Here is a 24662-nt window from a genome sequence, read left to right as displayed (position 1 = left end):
GGAGTGACATATGTAAGCAGGTGAGTATTTCACTGCACATTTCATTGATCCTGTCCCTGGGGATCTTCAGCAACTATTTCTCTGGTGTGACATGGGCCTTACTGTTAAATTGAAGAGATGATGACTGCTACAACCAATCCTTCCTTTTCTTGTCATGGCGGTAGCAGTGAGCTCATCTAATTTGTATTCAATGACGTAACACCATGTTAGTGAAGTGAAGATCTTGTACGGGATTAGTAACAGCAGTAACACTATTATACACTATATCGATGCCGACATCAATCAACCATCTTATTAGTGGCATATGTGGGTTTACAATTAAGGCAGTTGAGGTAATTAAAGTGACTTGTAATTTATCCTGTAACTACGTTCACATATAGAGCAGTTCAATATATTGACTGTAAAAAGGAATCCAGTTTGGTTGTGCAATTATATCACTGCACTAACACACCTATGGACATGTCCTTCCTGGTTAATTGCATGCAGTATGTTATGCGGTAAGACAGGCAAAGTAGTTGTTTATTTAAGCATCGCTGCATAACCCTTTTTACCTGAAGTCACATGTCCTAGTGTGACATTGCTCTGAGACAAAGTTGGGTCGTGACACGCTACAGAGAGGGAAATAGATGTTATGCTATAAATATTCTTGCATGGCTATTCATGTCACAAGCAGTTTTTGTACCATCTAATGGGTCAGAGACAAAACAGACTACTTTGATAATATTAAGCTGTGGCACTTACGGAAATATCCAGGGAAGTTTACTGAAATTTGTGATGTGATTTTTTTTTTTTTTTTTTTATAATTTTTTACCTGCATTCTTTGCCATAGTTTAAGAAATTTTATTTTATAAACAGTGGTTAATCGATTGATACTGAGTTGTATTTTCATCTAAGACAACGTTGGCCCCTAATCAATATAGAGTTGTTATCATAAAGTGCTAACCCATAGGCCTAATCAGAATTAATTCTGTGAATACCAGGCCAAGGGGAAGTCTGATTTTTTTTCTAATGGTTACTGTACTCAAGAATTAAAGGGATTGTAAAGGCAGAAGGTTTTTTTTTTTTTTAAATCTCAATGCATTTTATGCATTAGGATAAAAAAAAAACTTCTGTGTGCAGCAGACCCCCCCCCCCAGACCCCCTAATACTTACTTGAGCCTGTCTTTATCCAGCGATGTTGCAGGAGTGTCTAGGCTGCCTGGGACTCCCCTCCTCATTGGCTAAGACAGCAGCACGGAGCAATTGGCTCCGCGCTGCTGTCAATCAAAATAATTTAGCCAATCAGGAGAGAGAGAGGGTGGGGACGTGTCCTGGCTCCATGTCTGAATGGACACACAGAGCTGTGACTCAGCTTGGTTGCTGCTAGCTGCTTGCTGTGGGAGCACTCAACAGGAGGGAGAGGCCAGGAGTGCTGAAGAGGGACCTGAGAAGAGGAGCATCTGGGCTGCTCTGTGCAAAACCAACTGCATAGAGCAGGTAAGTATAATTTTTTTTTTTTTTAAAAACAAGACTTTACAATCACTTTAACACTCAGCAATGACCGGTATTATTAGCAGTCTTATTCTTTAAGACCTTATTGGGAAAGGGTCTCTATGTTCTACCTTCTCTGTTTCCTCTGTATCGTCTGCTTTCCTCCTGAATCTTAAAATATACTGGTAGGTTCATTCCATACACAAAATATAACTAGATATGCAAATTAATATTTAACACCAGAGATTGGTAATCGAGGGAATATCCAATTGCCTTCTGGGGGATCAGTAAGGAAATTATGTTTCCGTTACGGAGCAAATTTGACCATTCTTTATAGGGTTTTTGCATTCCTCTGGATGAACTGTGGGTATATGATTCTTTATATGGAGGTTTTCTATATATTTATCTTGGTTGAACAAGATGGATGTTTGTCATTTTTCGACCTGACTAACTATGTTACTATGTAATTGCTTTAAAGCCAAACTTCAGCCTTCCCACCCTCATTTCTTGTCTCCCTTCTGTTCTGACTTTCCCCACAACCTTATTTGTTTTTAAATCCGCATATATTCCTTTTCTCCTGGTGTCTCAGTCATTCAACACTTCTGGGAGTGTCGAGTGTCTGTGTCCCTCATTGTGTGCTGTGGTTCCCCTCTCTGACCTCCATGTTCCTATAGGACTAAGTAATGACATTAGGAGTCAGAGGAACAAGCCATAGCATGCAGTGGGGGGTCACAGGCATCCTTTATGTCTGGAAGTGTTAAATGATAAAAAAAACACTGATGGGGGCTGCAGAGCTGGAACAGAGGGGATGTAGGAGAGAGGCTTCCAGGGACGTGACTATAATACCTATTCTCTAACCAAGATCCTTTATTTTTATTTCTTGATTCCTCCTGACAAGGTTGGTTTAACCACTTCCTGACCACTTACCTCATATTTACTGTGGCAGGGTGGCTCGTACAGGCAAAACGACGTAGATCTACGTCGCTTGCCTGGAAGGAGCTAGCGGGCGTGAGCGCACCGCCGCCGGCACGCTTCCGCCCTGATCATCAGCGGGGAAGCAGATGTGCGTGTCAGGTGGCTCGGATTGCCGCCTGACACCCGCGATTGCTCCCCGCAGAGAGAGAAAACACAGCCGACCGTCCTTCTCCCTGAAATGATCACAGAGCTCATGTGATCCTTCTATATAGGATCACATGTCTCTGTGGTCATCTCAGAAGCCACGCCCCCCCCACAGTTAGAATCACTCCCCTAGGGTCACATTTAACCCCTTGATCACCTATACCGTTAACCCCTTCCCTGCCATTGTCATTATTACAGTAACAGTGCATATTTTTAGCACCGATTACTGTAGTAATGTCACTGCTACCCCCAAAAGTGTCAAAAATGTCAGTTAGGGGTCCGATTTGACCACCACAATGTCGCAGTCCCACTAAAAATTGCAGATCGCCACCATTACTAGTAAAAAAGAAACAATAAAAATGACATAAATCTTTCCCGTAACTAGTAGACAAGATAACTTTTGTGCAAACCAATCAAAATACGCTTATTGGGATTTCTTTTACCAAAAATATGTAGCAGAAAACAAATTGGCCTAAAATGTTAAAAAATTTTGATTTTTAATTTTTTTTGGGGAATGTTATATAGCAGAAAGTGAAAAATATTGCTTTTTCTTCAAAATTGACGCTTTTTTTTTGTTTATAACGTAAAAAATAAAAATCGCACAGGTGATCAAATACCACCAAAAGAAAGCTCTCTTTGTGGGAAAAAAAGGACGTGAATTTTGTTTGGGTACAGCGTCGCACAACTGCGCAATTGTCCGTTAAAATAATGCAGTGCCGGATCGCAAAATAGGGCTTGGTCATTAAGGGGGCACATCCTTCCGGTCTTAAAGTGGTTAAGTCTGTGATCCACCAGACTTTTCCCCATCAATGATTTACCTAGTTTTACTTCTTGGTTGTATGCTGCATGTGTCTGATAAAATTTACATATACCCACATTAACCATGATTTGCCATGTACTTGACCAATCACACACTGCATTCATGTCAGCTTGTAAGAACTGTATTCTGCTACAAAGTAACAGAGTGTGGAATTTTTAAACATAGGAATAATACTTTTATTCTAAAACTCTATATAATTTATAAACAGGTTAAAAAATAATGGTCCTAAAACAGAACCTTGGGATATACCGTTTACAGTCATTAATCATTACTCTCTAAATTACAGATAACACTTTTTTTATTAATATATCTTAACTTGTAAATTAGACATTTGCAGGAAACGTTTTATGCACTTAAGCAAAGTCTAAATACATTACATTCACGGTCACCCCTTAGTCTAGTTTTCTGCTTACTTCCACATAAAAAGAACATTAGCAATAATAATCAGTTGTCTGCCTACATGTTCTAATCTGCACTAGAAAGCTGGCTGGATGCCCTAAGTGTCCCTTAAGCTTTCTTTTCCAGGTGTATAGGCATGCCTGAAGGGTTTCCAGAAGAATAAATTAGAGGACCTGTGTAATCATTGCTATAAACAGTCCATCTAAAAATGTAGAATAATCTGAAGTGATTGCATTGCATGTACTATTAAAGTAAATTAAATGATTTATATGGTCCATTAATGAGGGAATAGCTGGGAGACATGGCTGCTCCTATGCTGTGCCATATAGGTACTATGTACAGCAGACCTGTATTGCTGTGTTGATAAAGTACAATATGTAGAGAAGAAGTTCTGCTTACTCGGTGCATGACATGAACAGTAAGAGTGGCCAACGGGGAAATAGATAACACTGCACAATTACGATTTTGCTTCCTGAACACTTTTAGGTTTTTCTTTTAGATTTCTGGCTGCTAATCATGAAAATAACCTATAATTTAACCTATCATATATCATTTTATAGATATGTTCTATTTTTGCAGTTTCTTCTTACACATTTTACTGAGACATCTGGGGTCGCTTATAGCCAAACGCCTGCAGCTCAAAAAATTTCTGGAGCTTTATTTTTATAGCTTGAATAGGGCAGTTTCGAGCATCTTTGGCGCGTTTTTATTCCCATAGAGCAGTGGTTCTCAACTCCTGTCCCCAGGACACACTAACAGGCCAGGTTTGCAAGATAAATAAAATACATCACAGGTGATATCATTTGCTGCTCAGTGATTGCAGTATTCTAGTCTGCATCACCCCAAGGTAATACTTCAAATCTGGCCTGTTAGTGGGTCCTGAGGACAGGAGTTGAGAACCACTGCCATAGAGATTTCGTAAAATGCGCCATTTGCACATTTTTGTGCACATTATCGCGTTTTTGTGTGTTTTTATGCTCAACTGAATGAATGTAAAAAAATAAAATAGTAATAGTATATGAATAAATATGTAGCACTGCTCCCTTGAGGACTGCTGGATAATACACTCTCGGGTCCCCCTGGGTTACCGTTAGCAACACTGGCATTCACAGATTAACACTTTACTTCTTGGCTCAGTCAATGATCAGTCCAGGGGTATGTAGTTGTTTTTGGTGTTTTATTTTAAATAGGGATGGGAGAAGGGAATAGTGGGATACTCCAGATTAACTATTCACAATGGATGAGGACTCCTGTCTGAAGATGCAGCCCGGCTGCAGATTCACCTTGCCACTAAATGAATTTAGGTTAAGTCTCTATACAGATGACCTAGTTGGGTAGATTATCTTCAGGATACCTGCCTAGTATCCCCTTTCAGTCCTCAGACTGACACCCGTCCTCTCTGACAATCCTACACCGGGGTGGCCCCCCTCAGGTCAGGCCCCTAGACACGATCCCCTATACTCACGATACTGTTTTTCAAGGGTCTTCAGTGTCTCTACCCCTCCAGTCAGTTCTCCTGGACCTCTGGGTTCAGTTCCTTTCCTCTGGTTCCCAGGCCGACTGCCTGTGACCACGTGCCACTGCTACAGAGGAGGAGGCAGCCGCCACCCTCCCTCCGGGACTCTGCTCACCAGCCAAAGACCCCGCAGCACATGTGCTCCTGGCTTTTATACAGTATCCCATAATGCACTGAGACAGCCAGTCTCTACCAATCACTGGGACTTTATCAATGCCTGTGTACTCATTGGTCAGGTTTCCTCCCACTGTCCAACATGCCTCCCTATTGGACCAATGTGAAAACACTATCTAGACCCAATGAATCACATACTGAACACACTGAGCAGACCTAACTCACAGATCCTGCTCTCTGGTAGGCAGAAAGCAATATAGATTTCCCTGCTGCTCCTCTGATAGGCAGACAGAGCCAAAGACTATACTCTCTCACTAGCACCTACCTAGGAGGGTGATACAAATAAATGTATTATAAATACACAAATAACTAAAAATCATCATAAATAAATAGTAAATAAATAAAATACATCAATAATATTTAAGAATACATAAATAAATATTAATTAACTCCTAACCTTAAAAAATATTAAATAAATGGGTATTATTATTATTAATATTATTATTATTAATAATAATAATAATAATTTATTTATTTTGTGTTGGGGTTAGGATGTCTAGTTATTCATACATTTATTATTATTAATAGTAATATTTTTTTTGTTCGGGTTTGGATGTTTATTTATTAAAAAATATAATAATAATAATATTAATAATAATGATTTATTTACTTTGTGTTGGGGTTAGGGTGTTTAGTTATCATTATTGATTTTTATTATTATTATTATTAATAATAATTATTAGTATTATTTTTTTAAGGGTAAGGTGTTAAGGTTAGGGGTTAATTATTTATTTATTACTTAGTATTCATTTATTAAATGTATGTATTAATTATTTATGATTATTTATATTTATTTGTGTATTTACTTAACTCTAACACCTTACCCCAATGAAAAAAAAAAACAACAATAAATGAATAATGAAAAAATAAATAAAAGCTAATGGAAAAGCTAAAAAGCTGAAAAACCTAGCAACAAATGATGCAACTGATTATAGTTTTCTCTACTGGCTAATAAAAAACTCCAAAGTTAGAAAATGCTGTATAAAAACACACTAATATTGTGCATACAAACACAAAAAAACCCCCCGGAAAAACGCTGAAAGACGCTATGCTTAGGTGTGAATGCAGCCTAACAAACCACCTGTATAAGTGTGCCCCCATCTTAGGATGAAGGAACACAGGGGACACAGCAGACAGCAGCATTGACAGTCTGGGGTAGGGAACTGCTAGATTTACTAGCAGATCTAAATGCAAATTAAAGCCCAACGCCAGATAATACTTTTTAAGCAGTGATAGCAAATATTTTTTTTTCCTTTTAGGATAAAGCTTTTGCATAAATAAATAAATAAATAAAAATTGATCATAGTAAGTACCCCTGCTATTGTTAAATGGTTTATCTCATCTCTGTAACTGATACATTCTGCTGGAGAGCTTGTTCTGTTAAAAAAAAAAAAAAAAACAACATCCTTATTGGCTGGATCACCAAGATGAAGATAGAGGAAAGAAAGCCTAAGAAAGAAAAATATTGCAGCTATCACATCCTATAAATGTTTGCTTTTGGGTGAACCTGTTGCCATGCTCCCTTTTGGAAAAAGCACAGGTTTACAATAAATAGGCTATATTAATTGGCTATAAATAACATTTATTATGGCAAATGACAAAAGTTTTCTATCCTAATGAATTCAATATTTTATCAATTTATTTCCTTCCCCAAAGATGTATTCATTGAAACTGTTTGTAGGGCTGTGTAAGTAGTAAGTTAAATAGAAGAGTTCTTAAGAGTTGTCCTTCTTTAAAAATTTCCATTTTATTTTCTTTTATAACAGAAAGACAATACTCAAAGAAATAAAACAGAAAAAGAACAGCTCTGCTAAAATAACGAAACTTGATTGGCAGGCAGGAGTGGATATTACATTCATTTTTTTTTTTTGTCTTGACATTTCAATGAAAGGACATTATTGTTGCCTTGTTTTGTTTGCTCTTTTTTTGAGCAAGATTTTTACCACTCACTACCTAAACACTAAAATGGCAGGAAAATGAAATGATCTATCATACTTCTATTATTGGGCATTTGGATGGATTATGTGGTCTTAAAGTTTGCAATAAAAGATGGTGCTCGCTTCTTGCTTCCTGGCATTGCCTCTTCCTTGTTTGTTGTTTTGCTGTTGTGGCCATAGTTTTCCTGATTTATTGGTTGATAAGAGAAGCCTTAAGCTGCTCAGAGTGCTATTTCTGTTCATCAGAAAGTTTTTTGCTGTGCTTGATCTTGAACTCGCAATCACCAGTTTAATGATTTTCTACACTACCTCCTGCTGGTGCTAATTTTGTTAAAGGAATACAATTTTCTGTTTTCATAACGTTTCCGTTTGAGCTGTTATTGGAACACTTTTACCATGTACATTTTCACATTTCTGCAAAGGTTTTAGGCTCAAGCACTGAAAGAGGCTCTGGACTCTGTTTAAAACAAAATTCCTAACATCTATTGTATGTAAAAAGCCTAAGTCTTTGGCTATAAATATTAGGGGTTCTAAGTTTTAGCTAAAAAGATTTGGTTGGGTACCCTAAAAGTTTACTTTTGTCTTGTGTCCTACTCAGGGCTTTTTTCAGCTGGAACTTGGGGGACCTCAGTTCCACCACCTTTGGCTCAGGCACTCTACTTCCTGCTTACCAATATCACTTGTAAACACAGATGTCTGGCTTCCTGTGTTTTCCAAGTGCAGTATGGGGACAAAGGAGATGTCGGTGCCTGGGGGTGCAGTGCTGACACCCCCCACTGGATTATCTACCTGCAAGTGAGATAAGCAAAGCCATCTACAGTGTGAGGGGAGGTACTAGAGAAGAAGAGGGGTGAAAATGAGATTTGGATGGGGGATGCAGAGCTAAGCAGCTGTGGAAGAAGGCTGAACTTTGCACTCTCTGTGTAGCGCACCCCTGACCTCTGTACGCAGAACACCCCTGTGCACTATGTACCTAGCACACTCCCGAACTCTGCAGGTAGCACACCTCTGAACTCTGCACTCTGTGTGTAAGCCCACCGAACTCTGCACTCTGTAAATAATGCACTCCTGGTATTTATTGACCCTTTAGGACCCTCCCACTCTTAGTGAAATGGTGACCAATTTGGAGAGGGGGTTTGGGGGGGGGGGGTCATGATTGAGTTCCTGCACCTATTTTCTGAGAAAAAAAGCCCTGGTCCTACTAAAAAGAAGTCTAAAAAAATATAAAAATAAACATAGTAAAAAGCTGATTTTCAGACAGACAGCTAAAATGTAAATAAGAGAACCCACCAAAAGGTTTTGTAATTCTGTGCAGTTGGTTTTGTGATCCAGGAACCCCTTTTAAACAGCACGGCCAGATTCATGCCCTCCATTGCACTTCCTCCCACTGACAACCAACACTGGGGCATTTTATACTCCCAGTGACCACTAATGCTGAGGCATTTCTCATTCTACTGGCCACCCATGCTGAAACATTCTTTCTCTTACTGACACCAAGGCCAGGGCATGTTTACCTTCCACTGACCATAAACACTGGAGCTGGCAGTTCTTCCCACCAGAATGTTGTAATTTGGGTAGCTGGGGATCACCAGCCATTGGAATAAATAAGCCAAGTGGAGTGCATGTGCAGTATTGGCTGGACATGACGATACCTACTTTCTGTAAAAGATGTATGATGCCAGGCAGGGCTGCACAGTAAAGAAGGGACAGTAAGTATTTTGGTAGGTGGCTGCAACTCAGGTTTGTGGGGGGAAATTTTTTTAGAACAACTTCAAAAATAAAAAACATATAAATGAGTCAGATTATTAAGCCAGCCCTTACATTGGAAGGGTACTTCCATTTACACAGCTACACAGGCTAAACATACACACTATTCAATGAAGGGTACAAAGGGGAATAGGGATATGCAAAAGGTAGTAACTTGCAGCAGACATATTTATGGGTTATATCAATTGGCATCCTAATATGTGGTGGTCATAACATTTCTTGGTCTATGAATTTCGCTCACAAAGCTGCTTCTTCAGGACCGTGGACATATAGTATCTAACTTGATCATCAAAAAAGTAATTACACTGATAAACAGTACATAGCATCAGATATACAGTATATATATATATATATATACATAATAATCAGAAATGAAATTACCATATGATCCCAGAATAATACCAATATAAGAAAACACATAAACAAAAAAAACAAAACAAAAAAATACCATAAACAAATGTCTATAACATCAGGACAAAATTACTGGAGAGAAGAAATACCCTAGTGTTAGGCTCCCAATTTATGTTTAATTGCTGAGGAAGTTATTCACGACAAATCATCTATACGATATACATAATGTAATAAAAGGGTGTATATACTGTATGTGCACATGTACACCCTTAAATTACATTATGCATATCAGGTAGAGGATTTGTCATTATTAATTTCTTCAGCCATTTTGATATATCTGATGATAGTTTGGTGATGTTAAACATGTATCGGGAGCACTAGGACATTTTTATCATAAGAACACTAGAGCACTTACTGTGGGTTTTTTGTTGCTCATTTGTTCACGTGGTGTGTCACATATATTTATTTATTTATTTATTTTATATTTTTGATTTATTTTATGTTGTTTAGTATGTGCTACATCCATATTTGGATCTATGGGGGGCATCTGTCTTATGTGGGGATGCATTTTTGCCCCCCAGCTTGTGTCTCCGCTTTCTTTGTTGACATCTGTGGCACTTTCTGTCCCTTTCCGTCAATCCCGATCACAATTCAAGAACAATTCAAGAGCAATTCAAGAGCAATTTAAAAGCAATTTAAGAGCAATATCCAGATAAGGCAGCGAGTATCAGTGACAGATGGTCAAGAAGTAACAGTAACAATAACAATAGAAAACACATAACGTTATAACAGTTTTTGCTGTGTTGCAGTATGGTCAGAAACTGTGTTGACCATGTAGGGTGTGCCAGAAGAGGGGTTTTCACTTCTTTGAGCCCAGAAACCCCAGTGTTGGTCGAATTTGGCTAGGGAAAGTTTGTTTATTGCCATGGAACGTTCAAATTTGTGGTTGGTTTGTACCAATGTAATGACTTCCTGCATTAAGGGAGGTGTAGTGTTTTTCCATTTACGCAATATCGATAAACGAGTTGCTATAAGGACATGGGTGATCCAGGCATGGAAACTATAAGGGTGGTCCTCAATACCCAGGTGGAGAAGGGCCAGTGCGGGATTTGGAGGAATGATGCAGCCGGTGTGGATCGATATATATTTAAATACAGCGTTCCATAAGCTCTTCAGGGAAGGGCACTCCCAAAGCACATGGAGGAGAGTTCCCACTTTACCACAGTCACGCCAACATAGAGGAGAGTACGTATTGGAGAACCCCGCCAAGCGGTACGGTGTGTAATACCACCGATTTGTTATTTTCATGGCCATCTCCCAATGTGTAGCGCAATGTGTATGTCTATGTACTATCGAGAGTTCCCTTTGCCACTGTGTAATGGAAAAGGTTTTACCAATGTCAAGTTCCCATTTGAACATGGGGGGGGGGGGTTTAGGAATGCGTTTATGTCCATAAGTATGTCATAGTAATATGAGAGGCCTTTAGGTTTGTTAGGTGGGTTAGTATATTGGTCCCAGATACGCATATCAACCATAAGTGTTCCTAGTGGGTGTGCGGAAAGAAAATGGTGGATCCGTAGCATGGTGAAATGGAGGGAGACAGGTACTTTGTATTGTCTAAGGAGTGTGTGGAGAGGCATCAATTTGTCCTTCTCATGAAATTGGGCCAAGTTTGTGAAATTGTGCCGATAGAGGAGTCCAATAGGGAGGTCTGGAATAGGAGGAGTCAGCACGGACAGCGGCAGTCGAGATTGTGGTAGGATGTCTGTGCAATATTGCGGGGATGTGGACTTACGCCAGGCTTTCAGAGAAGCTTGCATGGGTAGAGTGAGTCCATTGAGATCCCAAGGAATCCATCTATCACTTAGAAGGAGAGAGCCAAGGTCTTTAGTAGGTGACAAAGCAGTTTCTAGGTCAACCCAGATAGGAGGAGAAGAACGCCGGAGCCATGATTTGGTCTGAGAGAGATTCGTCGCCCAATAGTAAGAGCATAGGTCCGGCAGTCCCGCTCCTCCCATCTGTTTTTTCCTGTGTAGAACCTTGGGGGCACATCTTGCCTGTTTTCCTTCCCATAGGAACTTGTGTAGGGATTTGGTCAATAAGTTTATACTGGTATATGGAAAGGGGATGGGCAAGTTCCTAAAGAGATATAGAATTTGCGGGAGTGCTATCATTTTATACGCCGCCAAGCGGCCGCACCAGGCAAGCTCTGTTTTTGCAATATGTTTTAGGGTGTCCTCCGTTTTCTTAAGTATTCGTGTTAGGTTAGTATGGAGTAACGTGTGTGGTGTACTTGTGACATCAATGCCCAGATAGTGTACGCTGGTTACAGCCCAGGGAATGGGAACCGTCGTTTGTAGTATGAATTTCGTGGAGCTTTGAACTCCTAAGTCTAGAATTGCGGATTTAGACGCATTCAGCCTATAATAGGAGATTTTGCTAAATTTTTGTAGGGCATGGTAAGCAGCTGGTAGCGAGTGTAAGGGGTCTGAAAGCATGAGAATTATGTCATCCGCAAACAGATTAATTTTGTGAGTCATGGATGCAATAGGGAAGCCTGATATAGCAGGATCTATGCGTATGGATTCCGCCAGAGGTTCAATGATTAGATTGAACAATGTAGGGGACAGTAGGCATCCCTGTCTGGTGCCATTTGTGATAGCGAACACTTTTGACAGGGTACCAGAGGTATTCACTTGAGCAGAGGGGTTGGAGTACAATGCCTGGATAGCTAGTAGGATGGGACCAGTGAAACCAAATTTTTCCAGGGTTGCATACATATACCCCCAATGTACCCTGTCAAAAGCCTTTTCGGCATCAATTGTGAGAAGCACAGACGGGATTTTGTGGAGGGAAGCGTAGTTGGTGACATTTATATCCCGCCGAGTGGCGTCAGAGGTATGTCGCCCTGGCATAAATCCCGTCTGGTCTCGCTGTATAAGGTCAGGTAATACGCATTGTATTCTTTTTGCTAGGATTTTGGCAAAAAGTTTTGCATCGGAGTTGAGGAGGGAGATCGGGCGGAAATTGGCAGGGGTCGTGGGTTCCTTACCCGGTTTGGGGAGAGTGGAGATATATGCCTGAAGCATATCAGGGGGAAGCGAACCAGTAGAGGAGGCTTTCCCAAATACTGTGGCTAGATGTGGTGCAAGGATAGATGAGAATTGGTGGTAGTACTCATTAATAAGCCCATCTGGGCCAGGGGATTTGCCCTTAGGTAACGACTTAATGCAGGTTTCAATTTCCTTGACGCTAATTGGGAGGTTAAGGGAGACAAGTTGAGATGTTGTAAGGGAAGGAAGGGACAGGGAGGATAGGAAGTGATTGATAGCAGTATCTGTAGGATGTAGCTCCTCTGGGTTGTCTTTCAAATTGTACAGAGATGCATAAAAATCGGCAAAGGAGTCGGCTACGTCCTGAGGGTGAAATATTTTTTGGGTTGAGGAGGGTGATTTAAGAAGAAAGGGTATTCTCGCCTTAGCCTGTTTTTGTTTGACCCTAGCTGCTAGGTGTTTGCCAGCCTTGTTCGCTTGTGTATAATGAGATTTTTGTAAATTATTCAGTAACCTATCAGATTGGTCTAGAAACATGAGGCGCAGTTCATGTCTAAGGTTAGACAGTTTGTGTGAGGTTGCATCCGAGGGGGACTGTTTGTTCACCGTTTCAAGAGAGTGCAACTGGGATAGGAGATCTTTCAATTTCGCTTGTCTTCGTTTTTTTGCCCTTGCTCGCTGCTGAATGCACACTCCCCTTATAAAAGCTTTGTGTGCACCCCACAACACCCAAGGGTCATCAACAGACAAAGTATTGATCTCAAAGAATTCGGTGAGATTTTTTACCATGTGTGCATGGGATTCTTGCAACGTCCTATTGTCACATCTCCAGATGAACTGTGTTCTGACAGGTGTCCCCTCCTCGATGGTCAGTTCTACCGCCGCATGATCGGACCAGGTGATATCTTTGACCACCGAGGAGGAGGACTTCTCTAACAGGCGTAGAATGTGTAGTCCCCCTCGGATGCGTGTAAACAGCGCCAGACATCAAATACATTCTCCACTCTCAACAGATTAGCTAAAGAAATTTGTCGGCCCCCGGAAGAAAACGAGGAGTCCAGCCCGGGGTCGACCACCAAATTAAAATCACCACACATTAATAGATGTCCATACTTCACCCGAGAGATCTGTTTGAACAGTCTGCGCAGGAAACGCAGCTGGTGCGTATTTGGGGCATAAAGAGCCACCACCGTTAAGGGAAGATTGTTAATGTCACCGGTGAATATGATAATTCGTCCCTCTGGATCCTGTATTGTAGACTTTAACTGAAACGTCAATGAGTCTCTGAAGGCCAACATGACGCCTGCCCTTTTTTCGGGGCCATTGGCATAGAAAACATGGGGAAAATTCTTGTGAAGGCAGCGCGGGTGGTTATTTGATTAAAAATGCGTCTCTTGCACCACGACTATGTCCGCTTTGCTATCTTGCACTTCCTTCCAGAGCGAGTGCCTTTTTGCTGGGTGATTAAGTCCATTGGCGTTAACTGTTAAACATTTAATGGTCATGGAGGTTTATGCAAATGGTATGGGACACAGAGGTGTATTGGTGCTGTAGAAAACATACCATGGATACACGCACATCCTAGAGCACATATGCAGTCCAGGCGAAACAAGGCAGTCAGTAAGATCAGACAGAACGCAGGTGGGATCAGGGGATGACGGTCGGTAACCAGAAAGGAGAGTACAACAAGGAAATGTAAGAAAGGGACCGTCTCAGCAGTCCGTGAACAGTCTATGCTGTTAAAAGAACAGTTGAGGGCCATAGAGAATGCAAGCATTCATAAGGCCAGGGACACTGAAAATTGTAGAGGAGGATAAGTGAGCAGCCCTAAAAGAGAGATCACTTGTGTTTGGCAGACCTCTTGCGGGAGACCACATGCCAGGGTTCTTCCTGTATCATAGGTTGGGCTGAAGTGGGCATCCCCGCTGGTGGTGGAGGGAGAATGTTCCAAGTGCGAAGAGCCGCCAAACCCTCATCTAGGGTCCGGATTACAACCGTGGAGCCTGCGTTAGTGACAAGCAAAGTGGCTGGGTACCTCCATTTGTGGGGGATGTTGTTGTTTCTCAGCGTTTTGGTAATTGTGGCTAGGTTGCGCCTGCATTGAAGGGTGTGCCGGGACCGGTCCGGTAAAAGTTGAATGCTGGCATATTCAGCTGGTATAGGGGAGGGTGCACGGGTGGCCCTCATGATCTGGTCCTTAATGTGGTAAAAGTGGATCCGTAATAACACATCCCTGGGTAGTTCTCCTTCTATGAAGGAGGGCTTGGGGAGCCTGTGGATCCTATCTATCATTAGGTCTGAAGGTGAGGCAGAGGGTAGAAGAGTGCGGAAGAGAGTGAGAACATAAGGCTGTAGCTGGTCTGGAGAAACTGATTCAAGTATTCCTCTGATTTTTATGTTGTTCCTTCTGGAACGATCCTCCAAATCAGCCACTTTAGATTTCAACCATTGGATTTCATCCTTCTGGGAATTCACAGCTTCCACCATATCATTAAAGGAGGTAGTGTGGGTTGAGACAGCATGTTCCACACAGTCCACTCTGGTGCCCAGGGAATGCAGTTCAGATTTGAATTGTGTTATGCAGGACATCATGTCTGAGTGCATGGAGGTTTTAAGAGTATATATCATGTCCTTCAGCAGTGATACGGAGACAGGATTATCCCCAGAAGGGTATGCTGCAAAGGGGTCTGGTGCACGCTGTGATGAAGCAGAAGGTGCAGAGGGAGAGAATGAGGCAGGCATACCTGGATAAGTGGAGGTTCCAGGAGGGGAGGCCGTCCTAGGCTTGTTCTTGGCTGGGCTTCTTGAAGTAGGCGATAGAGGGGGTGAAGGAGGAGAAGCTGAGCCAGATGAGGTCCCGCTGTCCGGGTTAGCTATAACCCTGGCTGCAGGAGGGAGCAGGTGCAGCTGAGGAGAAAGCAGGCGGTTGTCAGTGTTATGGCGCGGTCCGCCGCCATGTTGGAGCATGCCCGGACCGGACTTGGAGAAGAAGTTCTCTAGTTTGTTTAGCTGTCCAGGAGTCTTCTTGCGGCGAGTCATCTCAGTCACGGGTGTTCGGTAAGGTAGTCACGGTATGTAGGAGTCGACAGCGGTGTCTTTAGGGCCGGTGCTGCGGTCAGTGTCCCTGATGGCTAGCAGAGCGGTGCTAGAAAGCCGCCATTCACTCCGCCAGAAGCCACGCCCCTCATAAATTTAATTTAAAGTAAATTTAGTGTAACATTTTCATAGTTGCATTTTTTTTTTTCAGTAAACTGAATGTTTGTTTTTACTTGCTTCCTGTACTTTTTCTTCAACTAGCCAAACTAAACCAAATTTTCAAGGATGCACATGAATAAAACGATGAATTTTGATACTGGATTCCATCTCAGAAAATTCAGCAGAATGTTTTTCAAGAAAACGATTTGGAGATGTGCTGATGTCCTAAATCAGTGCACTTATTTATTTTGTAGCAGGCCTTTGATCTTGTAAACCTGCAGATTATATTTAAAGCTGTGAGTGATCAGGAGGTGTTGGGTAATCCTTGTGCAGTATACTTTATAGCTATCTGTCTAGATTTCAGAAAGCCTCACCGGCTTCATTTTCTTCCTCATCTGACAAATAGCTCCCTTAGGAAATTTAAACCAGTTACTGGCTGAATTTTTTCATGTGAAATACATCACAGCAGCACTTCCATCTTCTTAAATTCCTTGATCAACTGTACTTTCACATTGGACGGAAATTTTGTTTCAGATTACATTCCCTTTCCCAGTGCACACCTATCAAATATCAATTGTGTACTTTGTAGAATCTAAATGTTTGTCCCTTGCTGCAGTAAAAAAAACGAAATGCCACCTCTTCATGTTATTAGGTTTCTTTTGAAACTTTTACAGAAATATTTTACACCACTGTTTCTCAAACCATTCTTAAGGCTAAGCTCACACATGTGCATCTGCATTTTCATGTTTTTTTTTTATACATGGCGGGCAAAAACACATGGGACAGGATTTACTAAAACTGGAGAGTGCAAAATCTGGTGCTGCTGTGCACAGAAACCAATCAGCTTCCATTTTCTTTTTTTTGTCAAAGTTTATTTAAACAAGTTGAAATTAAAAGCTGATTGGGTACTATGCATAGCTGCACTAAATTATGAGTGCTCCAGTTTTTGTAAATCTCCCCCACTATGTCCCACTAAAAGAAATGACTGTACCTCATAGGCATGCTGCATAGGTGTGAAGGGCCTCATAGACAGATTCCTCTTGTTGTGCATTATCCCACGACAACATACACATGTGTGAACAGGGACTAAAGGGCTTGTAGTGCAGGTCAGGGTAACAGTGTGGTCCTCACGTCCTTTTTTTCCTACCAACTCATTGGGCGCCAAGTACTGGGACACATAAGAGGACCTACCCTGGGGTCGGTTCTTCTGGGCTACATTAGGCACGTTGTACAGGATCACTTTACCACACACATGGGGTACATCTATTTTGTGCGGTCTCCATCAATGCCTTGGGACAAGGCTGAGGCTGCCATTGAGGAACACTTGACCCTAAGGTGGACCCCCTACACCTAGAGATGAATGTACACTATGTACATTGGCACTGCAACTGTTCCCCAGTTAACTCTCAATTCTCTGTGACAATGTATACCTTCTCTGTAATCTGCATTTATGACGGGCACGCTGAGCTAATGTCCACATCCACCACCAGCGTTTCCTACTACAATCCCACAGTAGCAGAGTGTGCCCCGCCGTGCACATGCACACACTTAACTTGACTCTTGAACCTCCATTCCTTTGTAAAGGATAGGGAACCTCTGCTGTGAAACCAACTCTGTTTGCTATGGGAGACAGAATGCTGGTGGGTGGAGTGCCGACATCTCCCTCACTGCTAGAGGCCGTGCTACCTATACCAGGTACACATCAACAGGCTGCTTGTAACTCCTTCTTTACTCTTGGAAACCACATGTGTCTTTATATTACTTCACTCCATACTGATGTCTTCATCAATAAAAATGTATATTTCCATCAAATAATTTTCACAAGAATTACCATTGTTTGAGTAATTGCTTGGAAGAAAACCAAGACTAATGAATCCCAGTGCACACTGGTTTGATTTAACCAGTCTATAATACACCTGTTAGTTGGTACCAGGCTATAATAGAATATTGTACCACCATAAACAGCTAATTATTGTCCTATAGTGTAATGCAGTCTCTGGGTTGGGCAGTACACAGTCCCAGCAACCAATCCCAACTGTCACTGGTGTGCAGTAATGTCATATAGACAGCTCCAATGCCAAGTCCAGATGAGGCAATGAACAAGAGAGTCACCAAGGAGCTCAACAGGAAATTGACTCACAGAAAAAGTCCCAACTAAAGGCAATCTTCTTTATTGTAAAAAGCAAGCTGCCATTTACATGAAAGAATGACAGACAGCTGCCCAGAAATCAATGTGCGCTACCTAGTGTTGATGAGGGTTTGCTCCGCTTGTGTCCACCAGGGGGCTTGGGATAAGACACAGATGATGCTGCTGAGAATAGTGCTAAGTGTGGGCGGAAGAAAACTCAAATAGCAAGGGACACAGGAAACCATTGGTCAAATCCAACCACGGTGGCCCAGAAGTGACCTTGTACTGTCAAATGCTGCTGGAATTCCGGATCCACAGGAGCTAAAAACTAGGTCTCTAGGCACCTGCCTCTTTCTCAAGACCTCAATACCGCATCACTGCTCTCATGCACAGCTCTGGATTGGGAATGAGATCAGGTAAGGGGATTTTGTGAAACAGAAGGTTTTTTTTTTACCTTAATGCATAGAATGCATTAGGGTAAAATAACTTTAGGCTTTAGAACCATTTTAACTCTGGCAGGGGTGCTTAAAATGGTCAGTTATTATTTATTTGGGTTAAAACCTTTATCCCATAAGGAAAAAAAAGAAACTGTTTGCTGTAACTGGTTTTAAAGTTTTAGCTATAGTTTCAACTTCAATTTGTTACCGAATTTAAATCTGCTAGTACTTTTAAACACTTCCCTCCCCCAGTCTGACTGTGCTGCTGTCCAAATCTGCCCCTGTGTTCCTTCATCCAGAGTGGTGTCTGTGTAATACAGGAGGTGTGTTACTGGACAGATCCCCAGGTCAACAGAGGGAAAAGGCCAAAAAAAGAAAAGGAATACAGCCACCACATCTAATGATTGGTAAGCTGCAATATAATACATTTTTAGTTTTGGTTTAATACCACTTTAATAACACTTACATTCCCTTTATTTTGAATGCTTTAAATTTTTCTGTTAACAATGGTATTTTTTTTAAATTATTTTAAGGTCAGTGCAAGCAAAAGTAGTATTTCAGTTGCCAGTGTAGGAGTCACTGTCTGGTTTCTTTTATTTACCTTTGCACTGTTCAGTTTAGTCTCTTCCGTTCCCATGGTGACCCTTAGACCCCGTTCACACTGGGGCGACCTGTCATGCGACCTGGTCGCCTGACAGCTCACCATAGGTCGCCTGCCATAGAGAAGCTGTGGACCCGTTCTAATAGGAGCGACACAAGTCGCTCCGACTTAGAAAAAGGGTCCGGAGCTTCTTTGGGTTGTGGTGCGAGCTGCGCGCCGCGACCTGTGAGATCGCCACAGCAAGTCGGATCGCCCCAGTGTGAACCGGGTCTAACTCCCTACGTATTTGTTTTTTTTTCCCCACCATGTTCCAATTTTGATTTCAGTAGCACATTCTGTTTTAAAAATTATGTTTAATCTGCTCTTTATTTGTAATGTCTTAGACAAGGTGACATCATACCTGTAAAGCTTGCAATGTTTTTTCAATACAATTTAAAACATACATTTTTATTTTATTCACCACAAACTTACATTTTGTATTTTTATTTAGAAAAAAAAACAGGCTGTTTGAGTACAAATTAAGTGTAAAAATCCATGGTAAAATGTGTTTCTTGTTACTAATTTTTTATTGCTGTGTTGTATTTTTTCAATACTAAATGTATTTATTTTGTTTACTTGTGTACTTGTTTTTTTTTCTTAAATTTTCTAAAGTGTTTAAAGATTCTGGACAGCATTATGTTGCAGACTTTTCACTAAGACTAGGTTCACACTTGTGCAAGTGGTTGCGAGGGCAGGAATCACATCTGTTCTCACATCCGCAACCACTCACAGCCAAACCCCGCTGCTCATTCATTCATATCGGCACCTACACACATTTGAAAAATGGTTAGTACCCTCGAAACACGTAAGTAAATCTAGGATCCATGTGGTGTCCTCCCAAGCCCAGGAGCACGCAGAGTGGGCCGATTAACTTTGATATTTTGATAAGCTTTGTCTGACATGGTATTTGTGAGTAGAGTTATTTTTTTCTTCCAATAAATATTACATTGTGATAATGCGCTAGGCTGGTGCACCCTCTCTCTTTTGTGTTTTTGTAGTACAACATTGGGGCTCCCCCAGTCTTAGGAGGGCAGAAAAGTGTGGTGTCTTCATATTACCAGTTACAAGTTTTTGTATATGAAGAACTGGTGCCAGTTGACCACCATCTCAGCAGTCAGCAGCAGGAAGGAGGTGAGATTCTGCACCTCTCTGTGAAGCTGCAGCAGCCCCTTGTCTCCACCTTCCCTGGTTTCAGCATTTAGCAGACTCCAGCAGCTGACTCTTGTCCTCCTTGGTCCTCCTCCAGACCCTGGACTTTCTGCTTCCCAGTTCTGCCTCCAGCTTCTTCCCATCAGCATATGGTAAGAGGGGTGCACAGTGATATAAGAAAAAGTGCGGTACTCTTGACTTCTGAAGTAAGGGGGGTGCTCTGGATATCTAGTCTTTTTCTTTTTTTTTTTTTAATCAAGAACAATTTTATTGAGATGCCAACAACTATACATTTATAACAGATGCATACATTTCTAATGTTACAAAAATACTATCCATTATACAAAGTTACAAACATATAGCTCCTATGGCCTCTGCAGTTCCTCCCAGGTAACATTATAAATGCCATTATTGGCGCAGCAATCAATCCAGTACCAAGTCCGCAGGGGCCAGGCCTGGAGTAGCCAACCATCCACCCCACACCTTCTAAAATTTGTAAGGGGAGCTCCTATGTTGATATATAAGTTTTTCAATGCGTAATGTATTACCCAACTGTTCAAGCCACATCTCATGAGTGGGAGGTTCAGATGCAGTCCAGTTTACTAACAAAAGTCTAAGTGCCTGAAACAAGGCTCTCGATGCCGCCTCCCCAAGACATCTGTCCTGGGTGACTGTATCAAGCATGCCCAGCAAGCATTGTCTAGGATCCAAAGGGACCACTACACCTAGAGCAGTGTTTACTTTGGTCAAAACCTCGGACCAATATCGGTGCAATTTGGGGCATCTCCACAATAAATGGATAAGGGTTCCCGTTTCCCCCGTGCATTTACCACATAATGCATCTGGCCTCACGCCCATCAGATGTAATTTAAGTGGAGTATAGTGAACTCTATATAGTTGGTAGACTCTCTGAGAGGTATTCAATGAGCAAGCCATGACATCCTCCAATGCCCCCTCCCATTGTTCCCCAGATATTTCTCCCACATCTCTCGCCCATTTTTCACGGGCATTAGTAGGAAATTTCTCAAGGTACATCCCCAAAAGAAGCGCATAGCAGCCCGAAATAAATCATTTAGTTTAAGGGAAAATACAGGAGTTGGGGAGAGCTCAATACCCTCCAGTGCTGTCTGGGCTCTTATAGCATGCTGTAATTGAAGATAAGGATATTTCATATTTAGTGAAATATTAAATTTAGCCTGCAATTGAGCAAATGACAAAAAGTTGCCCCCTTCAAAAATATGATAGAGGTGTGTCACCCCCACAGCACTCCACTGGGCCGCACATTGTAATTTTAAAAGTTCAGGGTAGGAATAATTATTCCATATCGGGCTATATTCGTGAACCCAGACACACCTTGTACCTGCTTGGTTTTATCCCATATTTTTTGAACCAGTCTATACGTGGGAAATGATTTATTAGACTTGGCAAATAATTGCGCCTCCAGGCCCTCCGCCAAAGACTTCGCACCACTATATTGAAGCATAACGCGTAATGATGAGGCCATCGGTCCATCCGCCAGTCCCCCCACCAGATGCTATAACTTGAGGCTATATAATACAGCCAGGGGTTCGGAAGGGCGAGCCCTCCCTCCTCCTTAGGCTTCTGAAGTTGTTCCAGCCTTATCCTGGCAGTGCTTCCCTTCCAAATTAGATACCCAAAAATTTAATTTATCATCCGAAAAGTCCACAGTGGAATCACCACCGGGGAATTATTCAGACAATAAAGTAATTGAGGCATGAGAATCATTTTAACCAGACTAACACGTCCAGCAACAGATAGCCATAACTTCCTCCAGATCTTAGCCCGATCTTTGAGTTTTACCAGTAACGGTAGTACATTGAGTCTACAAAAATCCAACAGGGCTGGCGAAATCACCTGCCCCAGGCACTTAAATGAGGCCACTACCGGAACCGGACAAAAACTACTCACCAACGGATCCACCACCCCATCTAGGGGCATAAGAGCAGATTTTGTCCAATTTATAGTAAGCCCAGAGTACCTCCTAAATTCAGTAATAGTCGCCATTGTTTCCCTGAGCAAGGAATCAGTCTCCCAGAAGCAGAAGCATATCATCCGCATATAGTAGGATCTTTTCCTGTAAAGAACCGTACTTAAACTCCACAATATGCTCATTATTTCTAATACACACCACCAATGGCTTGATTGCCAGGGCAAATAACAATTGGGAGAGGGGACACCCCTGTCTGGTTCCCCTCTCCAATTAGAACCCAACAGATTGCCTTCTCCCTTCCCTAATAGATGCACGAGGGGCATTATACAGTAACCTTATCCAGGAAATAAACACAGGGCCAAACCCAAATTCCCGCAGGATGGCCCACAGATATTCCCACTCCACGCTGTCAAATGCCTTGTTGGCATCTAATGACAGTAATACCCTCTGTCCCCCATTGTCAGTTGGAGTCTGCATATCAACATATAACCTCCTCAAGTTCACTGTTGTAGATTTATTGGGCATAAATCCTGCCTCATGTATTATGGAGCTCACCACTTTATTCAATTGTCTGGTGATAACTTTTGCCAGAAGTTTGACGTCAGTCTGCAAAAGTGAGATAGGGCGGTATGAATTTGGTTCAGTCACTGGTTTATCTGGCTTAAGTATCAATACTATGCTGGCTTTAGTCATGGATTCTGGCAACCTCTGTCTAACCCTTGCCTCATTGAATACCTCTAACATTTTGGGCAACAATATTTCTGAGTAGTTTTGATATACCTCCATCGGTACCCCGTCATCCCCGGGGCCTTGGATTTGGGAAACAGACCTACCGCCTCCCACAGTTCTTCCAATGAAAGTGGGGCCTCCAATTGCGACCTTTGAGTATCCGTAAGCTGAGGGATGGTAATATTTCATAGATAAGTATGTAATTCTTCTGAAGAATAAGTCCCCCGAGATGCATACAAATCTGTATAAAATCTAACCAATTCCTGCATATTCCCCTCCTGGGAATTAACCATTTTACCATTCTGAAATGTCAAGGCACCAATAGCTGGAACCGAAGGGTGCACATTAACAATTTTTGCTAAGAGGCGGCCGGTCTGTTCCCCCTCCTCATAGAATGTTACCCTAGAAAAAAAACGTTTCTTCTCCGCCTTTTAATTAATTTCCTTAGTCAATACATCTTGAGCTGCAAGCCAGGTTGCCCTAGTGGCGTCCCCAAGGTCAGCCACATACTTCTCCTCCAACTCCCACACCCGCCGTGTCAACTCCTCCTCCAACTCCCTCGTGCAGGATTTAATTTGATTTATAACAGAAATAAACATACCTCTAAGTAAGCATTTAAAGGCATCCCATCTAATCAATGCATCCTCACAGGAGGCATTATCTAAAGAAAACATTTTCAATTTGGAAAGAGATGGCTGCACTAGATGGTATCAAGTTTAACCAAAAGGCTCTTCATTCACCATGGGGCCCTCGATAAATTGATGGAAGTTCTGGCCATTACACCCATCACCCCCGGAGAGTGATCAGAGACCCCTCTCTGTGCATATTCCACTCCACGTACCTGGCCAAAGCAGACCCAGAGCCCAGACATAGATCTATGTGCGGGAGAGAGGCATGTGTTTTAGAAAAACATGAAAATTTTAATATTAGGAAATTTTGTACGCCAAAAATCCACCAGCCCACCTCTAGCATAAAACGCGATAGGGCTGTACCCCTGGTCATGGATGTAGCTGAGACAGGGGGATGCCTATCTAATTTAGGGTCTATAACCCCATTAAAATCACCCAAAACAAACAAGGGGACATCTGGCTTTGTAAAGACATAGGCTATCAATTCCCGCAGAACTACTGAAGAAAATGGAGGAGGAATATATAGCATCGCCAGTATACAAGTCATAGTAAACAATCTACAGTACAAAAACACATATCTCCCTTCCGGGTCCACATGTGTATGCAACTCCTGGAAATCCAGGGACCTGTGCACCAGCACACTCACACCCCTCGAATGAGAGGTGTGGGTGGAGTGGTACCCCCAGCCCACCCAAGAGTACTGTAAATATGACAAAGTATCCCCCACCAAGTGGGTTTCTTGTAGACCAACAATAGCAGGCTGGTACTTACGAAGAACTGAAAATACCATTGCCCTCTTTAAGGGACTGCCAAGACCCCTAACATTCCAAGAAATTATGGGTGTAACCGCCATGACAGGTCAGAAGTAATTTCTGAGGTCACATTACCCAGTGCTGCAGCCAAGTCCAAACACTGGAGGAAGTGCAGAGGCTCTAGAGCACAATGAATATAAATAGACCATAAGCACCTGGAAAAGAATTGCAAGTTTGAACATCTCCTGAAAATACATAAACAAAATAAAGCATAATCAAACACAATAAGGCACATAAGTGCCTCTAAACATCTAACCCTGAGGACATAAGGTCGCTCAAGCATAAGGGCGGCCAGTGCATGGCCCACCCGATCCCCTTCATCCTGCCCATATACTACCATTCGCAGTCATTCAAGTAGTTAATTCCTCAGAGAGCATAAATCAGGT

Source organism: Pelophylax lessonae, assembly GCF_965119305.1.
Source record: "Pelophylax lessonae genome assembly, chromosome: 3".
Lineage (NCBI taxonomy): Eukaryota > Metazoa > Chordata > Amphibia > Anura > Ranidae > Pelophylax > Pelophylax lessonae.
The sequence above is the reverse complement of the archived record's forward strand: the minus strand, read 5'-3'. Positions refer to the sequence as shown.